This window comes from Triturus cristatus, chromosome 11 (assembly GCF_964204655.1).
Source record: "Triturus cristatus chromosome 11, aTriCri1.1, whole genome shotgun sequence".
NCBI lineage: Eukaryota > Metazoa > Chordata > Amphibia > Caudata > Salamandridae > Triturus > Triturus cristatus.
In genome coordinates this window covers 240620687-240637532 of record NC_140594.1, presented here as the reverse complement: position 1 = coordinate 240637532, position 16846 = coordinate 240620687, and positions in this window count along the sequence as shown.

The following is a 16846-nucleotide window of genomic DNA, read 5'->3' as shown; positions in this document are numbered from 1 at the left end:
CAAGCCCAATCTATATCTTAAAAAGCACAGTTTGATTTTTTTTGTGTAACCTAGGGCAAGGTAAGGCTGGGAGGCTTGTGTCAGGTATGTATTTAATACCATCCATGCATGAGATCTTTTTGATAGGATGGCTTTATCCTGAACCCATGACTGTAGCTTGATCGATTTTTTCACCAGTTTGTTGAGTGTTTTATGATCTACAGGGGACGCCCAGAGCCCTGCCAACCCGGTGTTCCTTATGCTTTTTTCAAGGTGTTTTGCAGCTGGTGAGTTTTGGGTCTCCTCTAGCTCTTGCCATAGATATTCGTTCAGCGTCCCTTCGGTCGTTTTTCCTATTTTTTCCCAGGAGCAGATATATGCCCCCTGTCGTGCCAATAGCTGTGACCGAATTCCAAACTCCAGTCTTATCTGTGCTGGGGAGGATCGCCTTGGAAGGCTGAAGATGATTCTGTATGCCGACACGATTGTGCTGTCAAGTATAACGGCATCTCTGCCTCGATGGACCTCACTCCCATATGTTAGTGTTGGTAACAGTTTGGCACGTATAACATGTAGTAAGGGGGACAGAGAAGGGCCGGAGAGGTTGTTATTTAATGTTTTTAAGGCAATTGCCAGAACAGTGCCTTTGCCTCTTATGCTAGCCCTTTGTTCGCTAAATTGGCCGCCACTGTCAATCTTCACGCCTAGATATTTATACGACGAGGTGTCTTTAATTCGGGTGTTTTTCCAGAACCACGAGAAAACTTTCTTCTTTTTGTTGTTTCTGATTGTCATTGTTTGCGTTTTCTCGAGGTTCACTGTTAAATCATTTAACTCAGAATATTTCTGGGTCATATTCAGAAGATTTTGAAGCCCAACTCTTGTGTGGCTTATTAACACCAGGTCGTCTGCATATAAGAGGCATGGTAAATTGAGGCCTCCTAATTTTGGCGAGTGTGAATTGCAGTTGTTTAGTAGGGACACCAAGTCCCCCAGGAACAAGTTGAACAATGTGGGGGCCAGCACGCAGCCCTGCTTGAGGCCATTATTAGTTTGTATCCGCCTTGACAACATTGAGCCGTCCCCCACCTTGATCTGAATCCAAGTGTCTGTATGTAAATTAATTAACAGCTCCAACAAGCCTTTTGGGATACCCCAATCATTGAGTTTTGTCCATAGTAGGTTGCGATTAATGTTATCGAATGCTGCTTTGTAGTCTATATAGCAGAGGTGCAGAGGCAGTTTTTTTGTCTCTGCCTTGTCAATAAGCATACCCATCGTCAGTATGTTTGTTGTTGTCCCCACTGATTTAACAAAGCCTGTTTGATTGACAGGTATGAGAGATTTCCTCGTAGCCCATTCTTTTAGTTCTTCCAAAATTAGACCTGCGAAATACTTCGCATCGTTATCGATTAGGGCAACTAACCGATAATTTTGAGGAAGGCCCCTATCCCCCGCTTTGTATATGGGGGCAATAATGGAGCCCTTCCAAGTATCTGGCAAGATGTTTGTGTGTCTGATCTCCCGAAAGAGAGGTTCAAGTGCCGCTGCCCAGTAATCCATATCTTGTTTGAAGAGGACAGGCGGGATCCCATTTGGACCCGGAGCGCCTTCCCTTCTACCTTTCTTTATTTGCCGCTTTATTATGGGTACCAAGGAAATATAGTCTGCATCTCCCGCCCTGTCCTGGTCAATTGGGCACCATTGTAACCTATTGCCGTCGTCCTGGGCTCGCACAGGAAGGATTGTTCATGTTCTGATTGGCCAACAGATCTCGGTTAAAATGGTTTTCGAGATATGCTGCCCAAATTGCCTCTGTGATGTTTGATGATATCTCCGTTTTTGCAGGGTGCGTTAATGAATTTATTGTTTTCCAAAACCTTGCACCATCATTCTTTTTTATGTCCTCATGAAGGGTTGCCCAGAGTTGTTCCTCTAAGGTTCTATTTGCTTCCCACCTAAATTTTTTTAATGAGGCTTTTAGTTCAGAGAGTTGATACAGCATCCTTTTGTTGTTGTGATCCTGCTGTACTATTCTCCTTAACTTGGAGATTGAATATTTTATTTCTTTAATTTTCACTCTGTGTGATTGAGGGAGGGTGCCTAACTTATTTGTCCTTGTGCACAGTTTAGATTTTGTTGCATATTGTCCCAAGGTGGTAGTGAACTGCACACATTTCACTACTTCATTAGAGCCCATGCACTCCAAATGGTGTTGTTTTGCCAGTCCAGTCAAAAATTCGCCCATTGCGGTCGAATACTTGATCTTTTTAAAATTTTCGGTATAAATGGACTCTTTGGGGGCTGTCGAGCGCTCGTAAGTTGGCTTAGCAAGGTCCATAATGATTTCCTGAGGGCAGTGATCGCTATCTGTTTGGATCCCAATCTGATAGGATATTACAAATCGGAAAAGTGGGAGTGACATGAAGGTATAATCTAGCGTGCTGTTCGCTTTTTTTGAGTGAAAAGTTGAAGCTGGCGGGTTGTCCCCTGCAAACCTGCCGTTTAATGCCCTTATGTTGAAGTTTTCTAGTGCCTCCAGTACCTTCTTTCCCAATTTTGATTGAGTGGCTATTAGTGGCTTGCTTTGTTGTGGTAGTGCCCAGAATGTATTTTGTGCCGTAGTACCTTCCTCTTGTGTTGTTCCCATAAGATTGAGGTGGAAATCCCCAGTGAGTACTAAATTCCCTGTTTTTTCCCCCGTAATACACTCTTCAATATATGCATATAACTCCCTCGCTGCTTTTTTCTTTCCTTTGGGGTGAATATAAGCATTAACCAAAATGCAGTTATTAGTTGTTTTGCCTTGTCCTGTTGTCAAAGTCAGGTTAACTGCGAGTGCAGCTGTCGCCGAGTGCCCGGTTTCTTTGGCCATCGCAAAGCTGGTTGTAGCTACATATGTTACCAAACCTCCTCTTAGATGACCATACTTAGCTAAGCTCTTTGCGCCGGAGAAGAAACGTAGGTATCCTTGCAGATGTGGGGGCTCGGCAAGCCAGGTTTCTTGTAGCGCTATTAGATCAAAAGATCGAATGTAATCTATGAAGTCTGGGTCAAGCATTTTGGATGCTTGGCCATTTATGTTCCAGGAACATAAGCGCAATTGGTCCTGCAAGTTCTCCGTTATTGGCCACTGCACTTGTCAATTGCTGTTTGTTATGGTTCTCACAAACCGTCTTTGTTCCTGCCACCCATTAGGAGCTTGTCTTCCCTGTCGTACTCCGAGAGTGAGTTCGCTCGACCCGTTGCTGCCAGTACGGCTTGGCCCGACAGCACCCCTGAGAACCGAGATTTTGCTACCTTTTGTATGCACCCTCGGATTCGGGTTTCTCTCAGAGCACAGTACATCCGGGTATCGTGGCTTTGTAAAGGGCTTCAGCATGATGCCCCAGTTTTTAAAGGTCTCAGATTCCAGAAGGATCTTTCGTGCCATGTCTGCCGAGGCCCAGGTCGCCTTCGTTGCTTCTTTTCCTATACCATCCACAACTATGAATTCGATAGTCTTCAGGTCCGAGCTTACCACAGATGACAATGGAGGAATATGGGCCAATAATCGCAAGATATTGCCTTTGTTGAGGATGTCGTGGCTTCCTTTGGAGGTAAAATCCGGGATGAACCATGTGGCATCCGAGGCTTCCCCTTGATCGATAGCACCTCCAAATACGTTGTCCTTGTTTGGTGTTGCTGGCCGCTTCGTGTTGCTAGCTGTATTTGCTGGTACCCGATAGCCCTCTCGGTTGTGTTCCCATACTGAAATTAGATCTCTTGCATCATTTGGCGGATCAGAGATTACGCGGCGTGGAAGCTGTTCGTTTAAAGTCAGGATTACAGGGGCAATTGTTGACATTGTTTGGTCCACCTGTAGATATTTTGACACCGTTTCTTTGGTAATGGCTGATATTTGATTTTCGGTTAGTCCTAGATCCTGTCTTCCTGTTTTGTCTTCCCTTGGACTTATAGGGGCTTTTGGGCTTTCCATGGGTTTTGTGCAAGGCCAGATGTTAGGTATTAGTCGGTTCCGAGACCCGGAGTCGACCAATGTAGTTTTGGACCCGGAGTGTAAGGGCGCCACTGCTTGATTGCTTTGTGGATCAGCTGCTGTCTTCACTAAGGTTTTATTTGCTGGTTGGGCGATGTCATCGATAATGCCGACTCTTTCTTCTTGTTCGTGATTCAGTGATATTGCTTCAACCAGATTGCTCGAGCTTTGTTCTGCAGTTTTAATTTGCCCGAAAAGTTGCCTAAAGCCTTCACGTTTGGAGCAGAGCTTCTGTTTCCTCCCTTTGTGTTTTTTCGCTCTCCTCTGTTTGGCATTTGATTTCTGGTTTGTGTCCGCGTCGTCTTCGACACCTGCTGATAGAGATGTTATATTCTCAGTCCTATTTTCCCCTGTGTCCAGGATTTTCGCTACCGTTTTTTGATGGTCATGCCCACCGATCATTGTTGTTTCATCGCGCCGTTTGGCGGCAGTATCTTTGCCGATGGTGGCGTCATCCACAGCCACCCCTATTCGTGCAGTAGACTCTTTGCCGGGTCCTTTTGGTTTGTGGCAGCCCGGTGCACCACTGCTGATCTTCTGGCTAAGTTCTGCAGATTGTTTAAGATGTCCGCATAAGTCTGACATTACTGTTGGCAGAGTGGCCAGTTTGTCAATGATTGGGCCACATTCACAATCAGTGTTGTTTCTCCTTTTGGTATCCACATGTTGGTTCAGTTTGCTCTGAAGTAGCGAGTTTAGTGTGCCCAGCTTCCCGTCTATTGCAACTACAAATACTGCCAGCGTATCTAACAGCGTTAGTTGGGCATCCATTTTCTCCAATTGATATTGTGCTGCGTCCACCAGGAGTTGTACTGTGTTGAGGAGACTGGGCCATGCGCTTTCTTGTCTGGCCTGAGCTAAATATGCATCCTGGTTCCCATCACACTCTTTGGGCCCCGCTTCTTGGAGCACGGGTGACACTTTGAAGAGTTGCGCTGTTTCTGGCCCCTCCGTTCCTGATGTATTTGTCTGCTGGAGGACCGTTCCACATTTTGGTAACTCACTGGTCAGCCTACTTGTGCATAGGTCTATGGGATATGCCGCCATGAGATCCTCCCACTCCTCTTTCTTTAGATAAGAGGAGATTTCGATCACTTCTGGAGTGCAAATCTTCTGGCTTCCATCTTTTTTTCCCGTCCCTTCTGATGCCTTAGGTACTGGTGTTGCTGCGTTGTTTTTTATATCAAGGACTACTAATGAGGGTTCCATCCCCGATAACCTTGCTGGAGCGGTTTCAGGTTCCTCTTTCCTCCTGCCCTCTTCATTATTGCTTATACCCTCGTGACCCTCCTGGCCTAATTCATTGCTCATGCTGACTTTTTCGGTGTTAGTGTTAATGTTAGCGATATTCTTTTCCTATTTTAATGGTAACAAAGCCGTGGCTTCCTTTGGCCGATGTATTTGTATTAAGTTGGCATCTATGGTCATCTCCCGTCTTACCGGGATGTCTGCCATCACAAGCTTTTGCCCCGTTTTGAGATTATTGCGCTGAGGTGTTGAAGTTTTTTGGGGTATTATTATAGATGTTAAGCTTTTGTCTTCTCTGCTGTTGCCGATGCTGTTGCTGTAGCTGTCGTCCAGTCGGCCCTGACTGTCGCTGGGATGGTGGTTTAAAGTTGGTTGGAGCGGTTCGAGAGGTGACTGAAGGCCTGGTACTTTGTTGATCTTAGAAAATATAATGTCACCTGGATTCTTTAAAAAGCAAAATTTTGTATAGATTTTAGGCTGAACCAAGGTTGTGTTCGGTTTTTTCCCCCTTTTTTGCTCGTCATAGATCTTATTTGTTTGGGTGTAGTTGTAACAATATGGGCCTGAGCTGGCTCCACTGACACGCTTGAAGCTGTTAGGTCAATTATTTCTGGAGGGGGGGACTCCTCTGTAGGTTTGGACATATCTGACTGTGCCTCAAACTCCCCCTTAGATGATTTTGTCCTTTGTTTCCGCTTATTTGGACCTCCCTTATGCGTTTGGCTCCCTCGGACCTTACCAGATCTCATGTTAGATTATTGAGCCTGGGTTGTGAGGACCGACAAACGGTGGAAGGTAGCAGGCGGAAGCTGGGTAGGGGTTGGGTTGCCCCCTGACCGTGATGTGGTTGTCTCAGTGGGAGCACTCTAGTCCTTTAGCTCCCCTCTCCCCTCGCACCAACACACCAATACACCGCTCACCGGTTTGTCCTTGTCCTTGTGTGTGTTCGGTCCCTCCCGGGGTGGCTGCCCGCCTCTCCCCCTTGCTCAGACTCTGTTCCCGTGTGCCTTGCACCGCAGCAGCCCCCCAGCGGGCTTTTCCATGGACACCCCGCAGACTGGAGACCAGGGGCCAGGCTACCGGCTGCCGGATAACGTGGGAGGGCGGGCGCTGGTTGTAATGCTCCGGACACGGGCTCCGGGCTCCGGGTAATCAGCTCGCCTGCTCCTCGCTCACTGCTGCTGATTGCTGATTGCTGACTGCTCGCAGGCGTGGAGAGTGGCGGCTAGGCTCCACTTGCTGCTGCTGCTACTGCTCGCTGCAGCTCCCTGCTGGACACCAGCGCCTCTGCGTGCTCATTACACGCTGCCTGTCGCTTCTGGCACGGCTCTGCCTGGATCTGGTGGTTTTCAGCAAGGCTCTGGCCGGCCGGTTACCAGCCGACACTCCTGGCACTCCTGGTACTCCTGCTCCTGCTTGGACCGCAAAGGGCACCGCTAGGGGGCTAGAGGAGCGCTGAGAGAGGAGCAGAGCTGCTTGCTCCTCTGTGCTCCGTTGCCCTTGCCCTTGCCCCCGCAAGTCCGCCCACTGTGCACTATACACTGTGCACCAAACACGCACCAACCATGTCCCAGCTGGAGCAGGCTCCTGCTCAAGAGGAGCAGGGGGCGGCGGCGATGTTGACAGCACTGGGTAGGCTGGCGGCGGGCAGGCTGTAAGAAATGTGAAAGGGCCACAGGAGTCCGTGTAGAATGCAGATACCGGTCGCCGGTTGTCCTCAGATGCCGCGGTCGTTAGTTACCGGCCTCGGCCTCGGGAGCGGCGGCAGTTTACAGCAGCAACCTCTCTCTGAGATTCGCGTGTGTCTGCGGTATATCTGTATTACCTATACACAATGAAAGAGAAAGGGAAAAAAAAGCAATGTCTATCTTGAATATTTCACTCTCTTGATATAACAATATATATTGGAATTGATCAATATAATGTCTCCAAGTGCTTACCTGTTTTGCACTAGGAGTAAACCTCACCGGGTTAGGAGCAGCAAACGACTTGGGTTTTACAATGTAACTATTTCTTCGTTTTGGAGAGCATTTTCTGAGGAGCGTCGGGACGGAATTCCTATTTTGGATCTATAAAGTGATCTGTTAAACAAATAACCACTTGAGCCTAATAAAAGGGAGATTTTATTATGACTCTCTCACTTATGGTTATCTTTGTGATATTCCCTCTATTCACAGGGCGGGGCCTCCATCAACCTGAGTTATTACCGGGTGAGGTGAGGTTTACTCCTAGTGCAAAACAGGTAAGCACTTGGAGACATTATATTGATCAATTCCAATATATATTGTTATATCAAGAGAGTGAAATATTCAAGATAGACATTGCTTTTTTTTCCCTTTCTCTTTCATTGTGTATAGGTAATACAGATATACCTGTTGCACGAAGAGATGTACACCGCAAAGGTTGTATTTAATGCACTTACAATTTAATTTTTGTCACACACATTGTTGCAGTAGCAATACGAACATGGTAAAAGGTCCTGAGGAAAGCCATTGACCACTGAGTCAGGAAGGCTGAAACATGTTGACCGTATTGTAGTACAGCCTATATATTAAAAGCTGTCTTTGCATCAACTTTTATTCTAAGGATTAGTAGGAATACCCCAAATAAAATATACCTTTCTTCCTCTAAATCCTCTTTTTAGATCTCACGTTTTTGCACTGCACCCTTTTCATATCATTTTTGATATATGTCTTGATCGAGCCAGTGATCTTTGCTGTTCTCTTTTTTCCTCCTTCCTAAGTTCATTTTCGGTGATCTGCTTGACACCCATACCACAGTGAATACCTCTTTGTGGAGAGGTTTATAGTGGTGGGAAGGTTGGATATCCAGATGATGAAACTGACCAGTCACTGGTTATTGATGGAAATCCTTCTTAGTCAAACAGTACTTTAAGGCTTTCTCTTCTTTCTTTTTTGCATGTCTTTTGAGTCTCTCTTGAACGATTAGACCACCAGACTCCTTTGGTTTATGAATTATTGGACAGGGGATTGAGTCTGGGTTTGGTCTTTAAATAGTCCCTCGGACCCTCTTCACTCAAATTTGTTTCTTAATCACCCCTGCACGTCAGAGCCGGTGAAGAATTAGGTACACACTGTGAATGTACTTAAATTGAATTAGCCGGTGCTGTGCTGCTGTGGCCGCTCTTGGGGAAACTCAGAATCTCCATCCAGTCTTCATTCTCCAAGTCACCCACATCGGCCTCCCATGTTGAGCGTAGGGCCCTAAATGTGTCTGGTTGGTTAGAGATTAGTGTCTGGTAGATCTTTGAACTTTATGGTCACCCAAGTCTACCATGAGAAATTTACCCTCTAAAGAATAACATTCTGGAAGATCCGGCAGTGCATTTATGTATGGGGTCAGTGCATGGCGGAGTTGGAGGAACTTGTGTAACTGGCTGTACTGATATTAAGAATGATATATTGACCATTGGCTCCATTTTGCATAATTGACTAAATTTTCTGTGCTGACTCCATTCTGTGTAACAGACTCCATTTTCTGTGTTCACACGTAGTTGCAAAGTTGGAAGGGCATGTTATCGATCTTCACTTGTTTTTGCTCCTCACCGTTCAGAGTGAACTGGAACATGTTGTGTGGGATGCGTGCTTGGTAGCTTTCAGGGAATGTGTGGAATGTACAGCTCTGTCTCAGAGTCAAAATACAGGAGCCTGGCCAGCTTCTGTCTTGACCTTGACACAGACCAGTACGGTGAGCTCGGTTATTCGCAACAGAGGAAACGGGCGAGGTTCCTAGAACCTTCGCCTCACGTTGAGTAAAAGCTATTAAAGGCTGGAAGTCTTCGTGGGCAGGTGGGAGCTCACTTACAGGGTAGACGTACTACTGTAAGACAAATGGAACTTGAGTCCCGATCGAACTCCTTCCTGGGCTGTTGAAGGGCTCCTCCAGCTTGAGTCCTTATTTTGTGAACATAATTTCTAAGTTTCCTTGATCTTTTCTACATGTATATATGCATCATTTTATTCTGGTTTTGTGCCTGAGTTACTTGAGATTTGGGAGTCTGCATTAACCAATATATTTTGCCTTCCTTTCTAAAATATTGAATTAATAAACATGTGTGTGTCACTTTAAATGCACCTGAATTTGTTTTCTTGCCTCGCCTTAAGAGAGTGCTGGGTCTTGATTTATCGCCTCGTCTTTTGGGAGTGCTGTTTTATGCGTGTTGTTTAAAGGTGCAGTAGTGCATTTGCCTCCTTTTGGGAGTGCAGGGTTCAGGTGTGTTCTATTGTGTCAAATTACAAGCACTGCGTATTTGGCATCACTTGTCAGGATACGAAAAGAAAATTAAAAGGGAAAAGAAAAATGTTTTCCATAAAAACAAAGGCAGATTCCCAGATACCAATTGAAATACCTGGATGGGAGGTAGTCCCATATGGTATGCTTGCCTACGAGTGGGCTCATTGAGTGAGAATTGGAATGTGTGTTTAGCTGACGCTGAGCCAGCACAAGTGGTTATGTGTTTGCAAAAAGGGCATGTTGAGAAAGGGAAAGAGTTTAGCATGTTAGGGTGAAGAGGCTGGATCCTCTTGTGTGCTTATCGTAAAATGCATGAAAAATGTGTTCAGGGGGTCGGAGCTTGGCTCGCATCAAGAATGGCAGCCTGAGCTCGGCGCTCCGACTCGCAGCGTGACAATCCGACTATGATCCTGCCCCTCGCTATCTGAAACCGAAGCTATCACAGAGATCTAAGTGTCGGAACGGCGGCGCTACCAAGAGCGGTGGTCCCTGGCCCGGGAAGTGCCGCAGCAGCGGAGAAACTGCGGACGAAAAGTCACGCTGCGCTAGGCCTTGGATCCCCGGCTGTTGCGTGGGCTGGGGCTGACCCTACGTGAGTCTGCGTGCGGCCTGTGGCGGAGGGAGGAGCCGGCTCGAGGTGCCGACCTTGCGACGCAGGCAGGGGGTGCTGACTCTGGAGGTGCGGTGAGCAGTGTGAGAGGGGGGAGCTCTTTCCCAACGGCGGTGGCAGCCTGAATGACACGCTGAAGAACGTTCCCTCCGTGATTAAATTGATCGGCGCCCGGAGCAGCTGAGGAAAGCAGCGATGGCGCAGGGGCTGCTACGGTGAGCGACGAGAGCGCAGCTAAGTTGAGCGCGCGCCTGAGGTGGAATGGGGCGACCCTGATGCAGCTACAACGCGCCCAGATTGAACAGTTGCGACCATAGCCTGGGCGGCTGGCGGAGTGGCGCCGGTGAGAGCTCGGCAGTGGGGACTGGCAGGACAGCTGGCAGCAGTTCGTTGCAAGCGGCGGAGCGGCTGCGCCGGGACGCTCAGCTGGACGACGGCAGCACTGAAAGGCCGGAGTGGCTGAGGTTAGCTAGCAGCGGATGGGGAGCCACTACTGGGGTTTGCATGGCAGCAGACTGGATATCCTATGGGTCGCAGTGATTGGCATTGGCCCCTGCAGCTGGAGAGGGCCTGAAGCGACGAGCAAGCACCAGCTGGCGCAGACCTGTGGAGTTGACGCTGGGCTTGCCCTACAGTAGGTTATTTGGTGTGGCGGCTGAGGAGCTACGGAGGGCGCGACACCTAAGCCAGAGGCTGCCTGTGGTGACCTGGGATAGCTGAGACGTTGGCTGCGCGGCGCGCGCACCGTCCCTGGCGCACTCGGGGCTGACCCTTGACCTGGGCTGAGCTGCAAGACGTGGCATAGATCAAAGGTGCCCAACAACATGGGCAAGTCAGATAAGTCGCAGCCGAAATTGACTTTTGAGCAAAAACATGCTAAGTTGCAACCGCCGGCGGCGGATGATGTGGGCGGAGCCGCGGCCCCACCGGCGGAAGAACAGGATTTGCGTGGTCTGCTACTTTCCATGGAGAGGGGTTTGCAGTCTGGCATCACTTCCCTTGGCGCCAAGATCGATGCGCTTTCCTACAGAATGGATCGCATGGGGGAGCGGCTCGACAAGCACGCGGAGAGGCTGGAAGAGTCGGAACAGTGCCTGGGGGAGGTCGAAGAGGCACAGTCCTCGCTTGACGCGGACCACAAGCACCTAGGGAGACTCATACAGGTACTGCAGGATAAGACCGAAGACCTGGAGGTGCGCATGCGGCGCTGTACTCTGCATATCACGGGCCTTCCGGAGTCGACCGTGACGGGACGGATGGAGTGCTTTGTTGAGACACTGCTGACTGCGCTTCTTGGCCGGGAGGTGTTCTCTGAAGTATTTGTGGTGGAGAGAGCGCACAGATAGCTTGGGCCGAGGCCCCCTCCGGGCCCACCGCTGAGACCAATTATAGCGAAATTATTGAACTATCGCGACAGGGATGCTGCCCTACGACTAGCGCAAGAGAAAAAGACACTAGTGTACGAAGGGTCGAACATTTTCCTCTATCCTGACTTCACTGCTAAAGTGCAGGAGGCGAGACGACAGTTTGCCCCTGCTAAAAAACAGCTCCGCGAACTGGGTCTGGACTATGCTATGCTGTACCCGGCCAAGCTCCGAGTTAACCGACAGGGGAAGTCGCACATTTTCACGGACCCAAAGGCATTGCACAGATTGTTGAAGGACTGGCAGAAGGAAAGCCGGGGCCGCCCGGAGAAGCGACAGCGGAGTGAGGAGACGGAGAGCACGCTGGAGCTGCAGGACTGACGTGGATGGGCAGGCAAGCATTATCGTTGACTGTTCGGCTCTGTGGTAGAACTGCAAAGAGGGCCCAATAGCAGGTTACGCGGGGTGCTGGGAATGTTTTGCGGAGTCGAGATTACAGACTGATGTAAAGCAGTGGCATGGTATGCATAATGTCTCCTGGCTCCGGCTCGTTATGTAGTTAAGTATGTTGCAGCATGCTGGCGGCCTCTGCCATGCGCGAGCTATTTACCTTGCTGGCGGTACGAAAGGGGGGAGTGATAGTAGTATGTGCAGAAGAGCGCTTCAGATGACGCCGACAGGAGAGTAGTGAGTGGAGCCGGTTGGGATGGCAGGGCTGTGATGGGTTTGCTGCGGGGGGACGCCGGGCGGGCGGTTACAGCAATAGTTAATACATACTACGGACTGAGCGATCTCCACCTGCGCGTGCACTCCACCCATTGCCTGGGGGTTAAGTAGTTTTGGGTCGGGAGTTGGATGGGGAGGGTAAGCTCTAGATGGGGCGCGGCAAGGCCACGTTGGGGGGGGTCTGCTGTGGGAGGTGGGGGGAACAGGGCTGTATTTCGTTTTTTTTTGGATTAAGGGGTCGAACTGTCCATTCGCTCTGCATGGGTCTCATCCACGCACTCGTCACACACGACTTACACTTGTAGACAACAATCGGCAAAGAAGGGTCAGCTATGGCTAGTAGCACTACAAGGAATAGTATGCACGCCTCCCTGAGAGCGATGACCTGGAATGTTCGGGGTCTCAACGACCACCGGAAGCTGCGCAATGTGTTGCACTACCTCACTCGACATAATGTAGACATTGCTTTCCTTCAGGAGACGCACCTCCCCTGCTGTAGTCACATGTTACGTGTGAGAGGTCTGGTGGGTAATTCGCACGTGGCCGGCTTCACCACGCACGCCAGAGGGGTGATAACCTGGTTTAACCCTAAGTTAGGTGGCAAGGCACAACTGCTCTATGCGGATGGTGGGGGCCGGTTTGCACTGTCGCGATACCAGGGGAGGGGAATGGACTTATTGCTGGTTAACGTGTACGGACCTAACTATGATTGCCCTGAGTTTTACTCAGAGCTTGTAAAAAGAGTCAAGGATTTTGACTCAGCCTCCATGCTGTGGGGCGGGGATTTTAACATGGTTCTGAATCCCGGGCTGGATAGATCTGGTGGCCCGACCCGACTGCAGACTGCTGCGGCTAAGGCAATAAGTAGGGAGATGCTTTGTATGGCCCTTTCAGATGTGTGGAGGGTACTCAACCCTGCAGAGGGGGGATTCACGCATTATTCTTCCTATCACACCCGTATAGATTACTGGCTGGCGTCTTCACGACTTATGGCTCAGGTTCGCGCGTGTCAGGTGCTGCCGTGCACCCTAGCGGATCATTCTCCCCTATTGCTCACGCTGGCCATGCCTAGTAAAGCTGTGCCTCCTTTTGGGTGGCGGTTCCCCCAATATTCCCTCCTCGACCCCTTGTTTAAAGAAGAGCTGGCAGAGGAGATCTCCTTGTTTTTTTAAACCAACTTAGGCTCTGTGGACAGCTTCCAAACGGTGTGGGAAACATTTAAAGTTTATATCAGAGGGGTGGCTATCGCTAAGCATTCCGGGGTGCTACGCTCAATACGGCAGCGGTTAGCATTGCTGGAAGGCAGGTTGCGGGAAGTAGAGACTGCACAGCAGTCGGATGCTTCGGAGGACATTGCAGACCAGCTGAAGGCGTTGCTAGCGGAGTACCACGAAGCGGCCGACTCGGAATTGCTGCATCTAGGGAAGTATGCCACTGCCAGAGTATACGGGAAGGTGAGAGGCCTAGCTCAGTGCTTGCCAATATATTAAAAGCGCGCAGGTGCAGGGCGATGGTCACTAAAGTCCGATCGGAAGATGGGGGGCTGTTGACTGCAGAGGCGGACATCGCCGCACGCTTTTAGTCGTACTACGCTAACTTGTATGCATCCAAACAGGCTAACATGGACGACAACATACAGGACTATTTGGATCATATCCAGCTACCCTTCCTCTCAAATGAGCACAGGGAGTTTTTGGCCCTGCCTATTGAGTGGGATGAAATCCTTGAGGCATTTGCCGGTATGAGGGCAAATAGTGCCCCTGGTGCGGACGGCCTCACGGTGGCCTTTTACCGCTCTTTTATTGATCTATTGCTCCCGCATCTTTCTGCGCTGTTTGACGACTTATGCGTTACCGGCCACATGCCCCCCTCCATGAGGGAGGCGATACTGGTGGCCATTCCCAAGCTCAGCAAGGACTTGGAGGAGTGAAGCTCGTATCGACCGCTATCTTTGCTGAACGTAGATACTAAGCTATTTGCGAAAGTGTTGGCCATGCGACTCGCGCTACTCACTTCAGAGCTGGTTGCTCCGGAGCAGGCGGGGTTCGTGCCGGGCAAAAACCTCACATATAACTGAGGACGGTGTTTGGCGTACTGCAGCACGTTAGACAAGACTCGAGGGCTCTCGCGGTTTTCCTCAACATGGAGAAAGCCTTTGACTCGGTGGAATGGCCCTTTATGCGACAGGTCCTGACCAAAATGGGATTGGGCCCGGTCTTTTTGCAAATGATTGGGGTGCTTTATAAGGGCCCTACTGCGAGGATTAAACTGGGAGATCTGGTCACGGACGCTATACCGATAGCCAGGGGGACGCGTCAGGGCTGCCCCCTTTCCCCCATGTTATACGCACTGGTGGCGGAACCACTGGCGCGGGCCCTGCGTGAGTACCACAACCCGAGGGGCGTTAGCTTTCCATCGTATCGTATAGTGGTCTCCACGTATGCAGACGACACTTTGCTCTATGTTAGGGAGCCGGAAAGTAACTTAGCGCCAGTGTTGCGGGAGGTGGTGCGGTTCGGGGCGCTGTCCGGGCTAAAGGTCAACTGGAGCAAGTCCATTGCTTTCCCGTTGATGCCGTCCACTGCCCCGTTTGAAATATACTACCCACTGCAGTGGTCGGATGATCCGGTCAGATACCTTGGGATACAGCTGCACCGGGATTCTGACGTAGTTTTTTCTGAGAACTATGGGAGGGCCATTAGTAAACTGGAGGACGACGTGGAGACATGGATAGACCTTCCCCTGTCACTTATGGGTCGGATATCCATCGCTAAAATGGTAATGTTGCCCCGATTTCTGTTTTTGTTCTCCAATATCCCAATAGTTCTGCCTCGTACCTCCTTTGCCAGGCTGAATAGGTCCCTGTTGCGGCTGGCTTGGGCAGGGAAGCAAGCCCGAGTGCGCTGGAGCGTTCTGACGCTGCCGTACCATATGGGGGGCCTAGGGGCACCTGATATGGAGCTCTATTACAGGATCGCACAGGGGGCACAGGGGCATGCCTGGGTACACGGCGAGGATACGATTCCATATCTGAAACTCAAGAGGTTATTTGCAGCGCCACTTCCCTTGCCCGCGGTCATGTTTGAACCGGCCAATCGCAGAACTGGTTTCTTAGATTCATTAAACGCTACTCGGCATGCTTGGAACTGGATACTTGGGCAGACTGCGGGAGCGTTGTTATATTCTCCGGCCATGCCCCTTGAGTGGGTGGTTTGGCTGCCCCCTTGCAGGGACGGTAGTGTTGTGCGGTCCCTGCGGGGATTAGGCATACACTTGATGGGTGACTTGTTTAAGGACGGTGTTGCCAAAACGTGGGACGACGTGGAGTCAACATTGGAGAATTACACTCCGTTACAACGATTTCAATTTCATAGGGTCAGAGGTGCATGGCGACAACATCTAGGCGAGGATATGGCCGAGTCCCCTGAGGTTCCGGAATTATCGTATTTACTGAAGCACAAAAGCCCTCACAGGATGATGTCCAAGCTATACAGCATTGCTATATCGCAAAGATCCCAAAAATATACTAAAGCTCGTTTGGCCTGGCAGAGAGACCTGGACACAGTGATAGACGATGCCGCGTAGACATATTGCTGCGCTGGTATACGACGGATATCACTGCACGGCAAGCACAGACTTATACACTTCAAATTCATAAATAGAGTATACTACACGCCAGAAAGGCTGCATAGATATGGCCTGCGCGAGGGGTCGACATGTGATAGGTGTGCGCACCGGGAGGCGGACTTCATGCATTTGGCGTGGAACTGTCCCGGCGTGGGCAAATTTTGGGAGGCAATATTTCATCAGATTGGAGAGATAGCTGAACTGGAATTGAATCTGGACCCTGCGGTGGCTCTGCTGGGACACTCGAGGTGGCTCCCAAAGACGGCGCGTAGACTGGTAGACATGGGCATGCTGATCGCCAAACGCAGGGTAGCTATCTGTTGGATGCGGGGCCCTTTGCCCACGCTGGCACAGTGGAAACGAGACGTGCTCTACTGCTGTACGCAGTCGGAGACGTATAGCGAACTGCTACCCCCGAGAAGCAGGCCAAAGAACTTTTGGGGACTGTATGCTGAATACCTTAAGAGGACTGGTGCGGGGGAGAGGTCTGGGGTGGGGGAGGTAGAAGAGCCGTCCCTGGGCGCGGTGGGTGCAGGTGTGAACTGAGTCAAGACCTATTGCAGTTGGTGGAGCTCCGACCATTGATGTTGAAGAGGGGGGCGTGCGTTCCAAGGTATACTTCGAGAATTAGTGAACATGAAAGGCCGCCTGGCACGCATAACTGTGAGCGCATTGGTTGGATGTAGGAGGCTTGTTAGGGAGTGTGACATGTACAGGCATTGACAGTGTGGGGGAGGTCCTGGGAGCGACTGTTGGGACTTTCGACAGGAGTGGGTGGGGGGGTCTACGGTTATGTTTGTTGTGGTAATTTAAGTAGAAAAACTTTGCTGTTCCTCAATGGGACCAGGCTATGAGGATCGACGAGATGGGCTACACCTCTTGATAGAGTTGCCAACTTACCGGCTGAGAACACAACGATGCCCGGCCCCCGGGATGTGGGATAAGCTGCATGGCGTAATGCTTATAAGACATGTACAGCCGGCCTCCGGGTTGTAGGCG